The following is an 8,157-nucleotide window of genomic DNA, read 5'->3' as shown; positions in this document are numbered from 1 at the left end:
TGATATTAAGAAGTTATTTTTATGAAGGGGTTCTGAACTTTAAATGTAGGCTCATCATTAAAGCCTGTATTTGAAGAAGATGCATCACTAATTAATTACTCTTAAGAAACTATTAATCACAGTCTTAGGATTGCTGAACACATGGCAATGCCTTGATTCGGGGTGCCCAGATAGGGCATGGAAGCTCCTTTCCCCTTGCACCAGACTTCATCCTATGCATCTCTATCCATCTGTTTATACTTCACTATGTGTATGTATGTTGAAACATCATGTTGTATACCTTAGATATATAATTTAGAAATAATTATTAAACAACAGAATATTATTAAGCCAACAAAATATTCTAACTTATTCTGGATCATTACGAACCTAACCTTGTTATTACACGCTTTTAATATTACAGTGCTAGTTTCCACTTGCAAACAAACAATATGACAAATGTTATACTTGAAAGTCTGTGGTAAGGGAAGCAGGTGGGGCTTAGCCCAGTGGTAGGTTTGAGTACAGGCTGCAGGTGTCTGGGAAGCATCGTGCACTGGCTGCACAGAAGTAGACAGCTGAGTCTCCAGGCTGGGTGGCTGTGATGTTCAGGAAGAAGTGTTTGGCTTTCTTATCCAATACAACAATGAGTCTTTGGACTTGATTTATCTCCTTATTTGAACGAATGTCTATAACGATACTGAGACCTTTTCCAGTTTCTTGCTTATACCAAGGGAAGTAAGATGAACGACTGTCTGAATAAGTACAGTTGATAACAGCACTATCTCCCTCCAGGACACTCAGGGTAGAAGGGTGTTGCTCCACCTTCTCTCCTCGGCTCACACCTATGTGGAAAAAACATGGAAAAAAAAAAGAAAAGATAATGTTAGCATATCATTACTGTTCAGAATTTTTTCTTCAATAACTAGGGAAAACCTGCATAAAGCCAGTCTTCTTCCCAGATGTGTAAAGAACATCTACTATTATACCCTGTTGCCCCCAAATTCTCAACTCACAATTCAGATGAAGCCACAAGACCATGAATAAAGAAGGAGTAGAGATCTTCATTGTTCTTTTCAATTAAGATTAATCCAGACTTGCAATCTATCCAGGAGAGTTACTTCTGTTACCTGTTGTTCCGTTTTATTCTGTAACAATTATAGTGGCTTCTCTTATTGTCTACCCAGCCAATTAAAAAAAAAAAAAGGTTTATTCATTCAGAATCCACTGCATGAACCCACCACCTATTGTGCACCAGATGAGGTAGACTGTCCCCTGGTGGTCACATCCTTAACTACTTAACTCAGACTTTAAGAAGTAGAAGTAAGTCTTAAATTAGAGATTAGATGTAGAGATCATGTCATTATTAATAAACTGTAAATAGGTAGAAGATGTTGGTATTTATTAAACAATGGGCTGAGTTTATATGTTTGAAGTTAAGGAAACATCATAATTCATACTCTTGGACAAAGAAAAAATACTACAACTTTCTTTTTCAGCCAAATCTACTTTAAGAATTGTCTATTGCAGAGAAAAATTCGTCTGAAAAGGAACATGTAAGCCAAAGATCTGGATAAATGAAGCAAACATTATCTCAGACTCTACTCCTCCAAGCCTGGCCTTGTTTGTGACCTTGTCATTAACAGAGAATGAGCAGTACCATTAATCCAACCATGGCATCGACCTTCAACAAAGATGACAGTGAAAAAAAGTAAAGATAATTTCTTAATGATAAGGATCAGGGTGATAAGTTCTCAATTTATTAATACTTCAAATTTGGAAACAGTTTGATCTATGGATTGGGTTGATTTGCAATGATGAATCTGATGCTTTAAGAAATCTTTTCCTATTTCTGTGTGGCTTGTATTCTTCAAAGTCCTGAAAAAAAGTTTCTCAAGACATATCAAGCTATAAATTCAAAATCTGCAACCATATCTAAGTTTTTCATGATGTAAGTTTCTGCTATCAAAATGGATATGTCCTTAGATGCAGTGACTGAATTATATTTTTCCTGGAGTTTTCTCTAGCCTATGAACCAATCCTCCTGGTATGAACTTCTGCTGCCTTGATCACTGATTTTTCTCCCAAATTAAACTATGATGATTTCCCCCCAAAACATCAAAAAAGTCATTCAGTCCTATAAGTATGTGTGTATATACACATACACACAAACACACACACATATATATGTATATATATGTTTATATAATAAGATATATATCTATTCTATATTATATGATATATATATATATTTCCCTAGACAAGATCTAGGGAAACCTAAATATTGCCTCTCTGCTGGGGTAATATAAATGGAAACCTGGCCCTAAGTAACTGATCATGAGAATTGGTTTCTGGGAAATCAAGAAACAATTTCCATGAAGTGAAGGCCCTTTCTTGCGATTAGAACTCTATAGTCTTTTGGAATTATAGAGAATAATTCTTACCCTTCTATTACTTTTCTCACCCTTGAAAACTGAAAGATATCTTTGATTACAAACATCAACTCAAAATATAAATATATATGCACATATAAATTATATTTTCACATATATAATGTATTTCCATTTAAGTTGTTCTACTGTCTCACCCATTCTTGTGATAGAATTCTCTATTCCCTCATTGAGGATCTTTTCTTGAAGACAGATACTTTGGGTCAATATTTGCCCTTTTGAGTTATGGCATCATCCAGAAAAGGATTTTTCTAGCACCTTCATGAATTGTCAATTGTAGGAGGACAAAGTTTATCTCAGTATTTCAATTTCAATGACCATTTTTGCTGACAATGAGTGATGCTTATTATTTGTCTATCCTTCCTTCAGGTGATGTCCACCTGGGATATTTAATACATTGCCACTTTTAGTAAAGTCTTCAGAGATCATCTGAATGTTGAGTATGGCCCATTACTTGTCCTCCCACAGCAGCCAGCAAATAATGGACTGACTTGCTGGTAGAATAATAGAGATCAGCCTGAGTCTCCTTTGCGGCCCAAAGTGTCAAACCTTTTCACAAAACTAAACTCTCTACTCTGGCAGTTATACTACTGAAACCAAGGCTTTCCTAGACTTACACTGCAGAACTCATAGTGATTAGGCTCCATTCTCTTTGTTCAGCAATATGGTCCTGCAGGAGTGAGGCAGGAGATGGAATGTTAAGGAGAAGTGAGGCAACACAGTTTCTTTCTATTACCACTCATTTGTTTGCTAATTTGCTAATTTATTTCTTTCTATTATCACTCATTTCTTCCTTTAAAATAAAGTTGGATTAATGGATTTCTAATCATCATTATAACTCTGAAGTTCTGTTATGCAATGTAACAGAAAATGTCCTTAATTATGGATGTATGAGTCACGGAATGGTATGAGAGCAGTGAGAAATTGTCCTGCATGATGACATTTCAAGACCATTTTCATGTTTATATGCAACCTGTTATGTCTGACGTTACTCTAACCAATCCTTGAGTCTATTCAGAAGGACAGTATCTTTAGGTTAAATTCCTATCTATAGCATCCATGAAAGAGGATGGATCCAGGAAGGACTAAATCCATAGTATCATAGAATAAAAAAAGACTTTACTAAGTATAAAGTTCATCACAAGCAGCAATATGGAGATGGACTACACAGCTGAGGCGTGGGTAGAAAGGATGCTTCTTTCTGAAAATCTGTATATTATAGCTTTCCTGAAGACAACACACACACACACACACACACACACACACACACACACACACACACCACCCCAGCAACTTGTAAAACCTGGACTAGGTGAAAGATTTACTAATATGTAAAACAACAACAAAAAATAAATAATTAAAAATAAACACTTTCTTAAACATTCTGATTGCTTTCTGACTTCAAACACCCTCCTTTCCAGCATAGTTTAGGGGTTAAAGATTCCAAACCAAGGCTGGATATAAATTTGTGGGATGAAGTACAAAATGAAAATTTATCCCTTTCTCAGAAAGCATAAAATGTACTATTAAATATTGTGATATATACTTTTCAATGTTGCAAATCAATTTATTGCAAAAAAGGGCTGACTACATTTTTAAAAACCATCCTTTCACTTACAGAACCATAAAATTAACATCAAAACTCTTTTAAATTTATTTTTCACTATTATCCATTCTTTTTTTTGGTTCTAACTAGATTATGTGATAGCAAAATGCATTTTCAATAATTGTACACAAATGGAGCACAACTTTTCATTTCTCTGGTTGTACACAATGTAGGTTGCACCATATGTGCAGTCATACATGTACCTAGGGTAATGATGTCCATATCATTTCACCATCACTCCTGCCCCCATACCTCTTCCCCTTCCCTCTCTCCCTTTTGGCCAATGAAAATTCCTTCATTCTCCCAATGGCATGCCCCACTATTATGGATCAGCATCCACTTATCAGAGAGAATATTAGGCCTTTGATTTTTTGGGATTGGCTTACTTTGCTTAGCATGATATTCTCCAACTCCATCCATTTACCTGCAAATGCCATAATTTTATTCTTTTTTAATGATGAGTAATATTCCGTTGTGTATATGTACCAGTTTCTTTATCCATTCATCTGCTGAAGGTCATCTAGGTTGCTTCCACAGTTTAGTTATTGTGAATTGAGCTGCTATGAACATTGATGTGACTGTGTCACTATAGTATGCTGATTTTAAGTCCTTTAGGTATAGACCTGAGGAGTGGGATAGTTGGGTCAAATGGTGGTTTCATTCCAGGTTTTCTAAGAAACATCCATACTGCTTAGTGGTTGTACCAATTTACATTGCCATCAGGAATGTATGAGTACACCTTTTAGAACTCTTTGTACAAAATACTGTATAATTAGAAAACACAATGGGATTTATAATAATTCCTATAATTACCAATAGAAATCTTATAATTGCAAAAAATTAGTTTCATAAAAAGTTTATATAAAAATTAATATAACTTTCTGAATATGATATATTGATTAATCATTAAGACTTTTCTGGCTTGCTCTTCTTTAATGTAACTTATTAGATTTTCAAGATTTAATATTTTAGCAACCTTCAAGCACTATAATTGAAAGCACATTAGATAGTCTTGGTAAACAGAAGATTGCAACTGAATTTCTTAAAATTTCTGATTTTGAGGAACAATACAACAGACACTAGAGCTCTAAAGAGTATTTTATAAACTGTGACTGTATTCACATAATTAAATGATAAATTAGTATGAAATATGAATTTGAGTAAGTCTAATGTTGATGTTTCTAGTGGAACAATTTTTCTAAGACAATTTTACTCCTCAAACCAATTATTTTCTTGTCAGTCTGAATTTAATTTGAAATGTAAATTTATATATTAGCATTTAAATGTTTCCTTTGACATTTTCTGTTACTTGTGGAGATTTGATAAACTGACAGAGGTGTTATGATTTGTGTATAGTTCAAAATGCTTGTTTATGTATCCAATTGCTATATCCTCAATTATAAGAAAAAGTAATTTTAAAAATATTTTCTGTGGAAATGCTTGGCTTATCTGAAATTTCACATGAAAATAGTACTATACTCCATCAGGCAACTGTCCTTATACTTAAGAGCTTGTATATGCTCCTGTACCAAGCCTTTACATCTCTCCTCTGCTCATGCACGTGCTCCAACCTCTTATCCACACACACACCCACATACACACAATGTCACAGCTTCTCATTCCCTTTCCTGGAAAACTGAACAATCTGCAAGTAACTGGAAAACACTGAGTCATCTCTTTGTTGACAATCATTGTTTTTCAAGTCTTTTTCATCACAGTAATTTAGATGTCATTTATAAGCTCTGCCAGGGGATCTGTTTTAACAATACTTTGGGTTTTGATATCCTTATCAATTGCTCTAAGCTTAATTATTAGAAAATTTCCCTGCAAAGTGTTTCTGGGAGGAAAAGGGCCCCATCCAAATGGGATGGCAATGCTGAGATGTCTCCTATTAGCAGAAGTAACAATGCTATGATGTGAATCAGGATGCCCAAAGTGTGCAGACACTGCTGTGCAAGCCTCCCTGAGGCAGAGGCTGTGGCTGCAGGTGCAGCTGCAGTTTAGGGACAGGCTGCAGGTCCCCTGGGAGCACTGTGCCTCTGCTGCACAGAGGTAGGAGCCTGAGTCTTCCAGCTGGGAGGTGGAGATGTGCAGGGTGCTGTAGCGCTCCTTAGCATCTGCTGTTGCATTTAACCTTCCCTCCTGCTTTGTCCCCTGAGTCAGGAAAAACAGATTTATGAGGCCACCATCAGGTTTCTGTTGGAACCACTGCACTTTGTTCATGGTGGTGGAAAATTTGCACATCAGAGTAGGGCTGGTTCCCTCCTGGATCCTCAGGGCAGAAGGACTCTGCTCCACCTGCTGCCCTCTCACCCCTGCTTGGAAAGAAAAAAGCAAACACAGCTGGTGTCACTGGGGAGTCCATGACCAGTTCACAAACCTGCAGAATATCCCAGGAAACACCCTGAAGATGGAGCACAGGGAGGGGGCTTGGTGCCAGCTTTCCCTGCCCTCCCTCACACTGTCAGCCCTACAACACCCCCAGCCCCATCTGGGAGGAACCCGACTCACAGCAAAGCTGCACCCACAGAAGCCCCAGCAGAGCCCCCAGTCCCCTCTGCATGGCTGCTGGCCTGGCTGCTGGGTCTTCTCCCTGCTCTGCAGGTGTCAGGCCTTGGGCCAGACAAGCTTGTTCTCCCAGGCAACAGGTTCCACCTGACTCCCTGAGCACCAGTCACATCTGAGCTCTGTCCTGTCCCTAACAGGAAGCTGCACCCCCAGTGGCCTAGGGAGACAGCAGTGGTGACTCCAGAATTGTGTGAGGACAGTGCACGGGGTAGGGGTGATGTTTTAGGTGAATGAAAATAAAAGGGCTTTTTAATTTTTTTAACAGTTTATACAAAAGAATTTTTTTGAAAAGTGTCTGAGAAAGGAGGATGATGCTTCAGGGAAGAAGTAATGTCTCAACTGGGTGTAGTGGAGCCTCAAAGAGTCACAGGAAGAGGATGCCCATTTCCCAAGTCACATAGTTTGACAAAGGCTTTTGAGCAATCAATTATATAAAAATTCTAATAAAATAAAGTATTTGAGAGTGTGCAATGTATATTAAAAAGTGAACAAACTTCCTTGAAATCAGAAGATCATGATCTGCATTGGAAATTTTTGAGTCTAGCTTATTCAAAGAGAAACAGCATATATGTATGTTATTTACCCTGATTTATTTTACACCTCTTCCCTTTTTCTGTCCAACCCTTTTCCGTACACCTTGCAGGCCACACAGCAGCCCCCAGTGAGGCCACATATTACTGGTTAAGATAAACAGTGTCCTCTCCTTTTTCTTCTTCTATTTTTATTTCTTACTTTCCCCTATTTCTTCTTATCTCTTTATTTTTCTACTTTCTATTTTCAACAAACATATATGAAAATACAGGATATTAGGAGTATTAGAAAATTTTCTAATTTGGTAAATTTTGGAAATTTTATTTATAAAAAAATTCAATGAAAAGAGTGATGGAGATGTTTTCTATCAAGCTTCTGTGTTTACAATGCCCAGTAAAATTCCAATTTCCTCACCTTTGCTCAGAGAATCATCTTTCCAAAGGATTTATATACACAGGGGTATCAATGAATATAGATACAGACTCCAGCTTTTTGAGGTTTTATAAAGAATGGCAGAGCTGAAGGCCTGAGATGAACTTTACAATATCACCCCCTACCTCTGTCTCAGATATGACTAGCTCACAAGTTCTCTGCTTTCCTGTCTTAACTGTTCACCCTGTGGGATCTTCATAAGTCATTCCTGACATAGCCTGCAGTGCCCCCTAGTGGACTGAAACCACTAACAAAGGCCTCAGAACACCAACCAAGTTCTCAGCAATCACTTAGCCCAACCCCTTTTGACTGCATGTTACATACATAAAATTTAGAGTAATTACAAGAACAAAAATAGACTTTACATTTTCTAAAAGACAAAATAAAAAAGGAGAACTTTATCAAAGAAACAGAAAACAGACTAAAAAAAGTAAATAATAAAGAGTACACCAAGCAACACAAAATTATTAAAACCAAATCCAAACGTCAATATTAAAATCTCATGTAAAATTATCTGATCGAGTTAAAATTAAAAATATTGCTGTATATTGTTTCAGAGAAACATAAGAAAATAACCAGGAAAACTTAACA

General features: G+C 36.8%; 1 pseudogene; it reads right to left on the bottom strand.

Moving 5' to 3' along the window:
* Nucleotides 1–480: 480 nt before the first annotated feature.
* Nucleotides 481–8,157, bottom strand: part of LOC144255421 (T cell receptor alpha variable 13-1 pseudogene) — a 79,926-nt pseudogene continuing 72,249 nt past the window's right edge.

Source organism: Urocitellus parryii, chromosome 6 (assembly GCF_045843805.1).
Source record: "Urocitellus parryii isolate mUroPar1 chromosome 6, mUroPar1.hap1, whole genome shotgun sequence".
Taxonomy (NCBI): Eukaryota; Metazoa; Chordata; class Mammalia; order Rodentia; family Sciuridae; genus Urocitellus; species Urocitellus parryii.
This window is presented reverse-complemented; position numbering and strand designations above follow the sequence as displayed.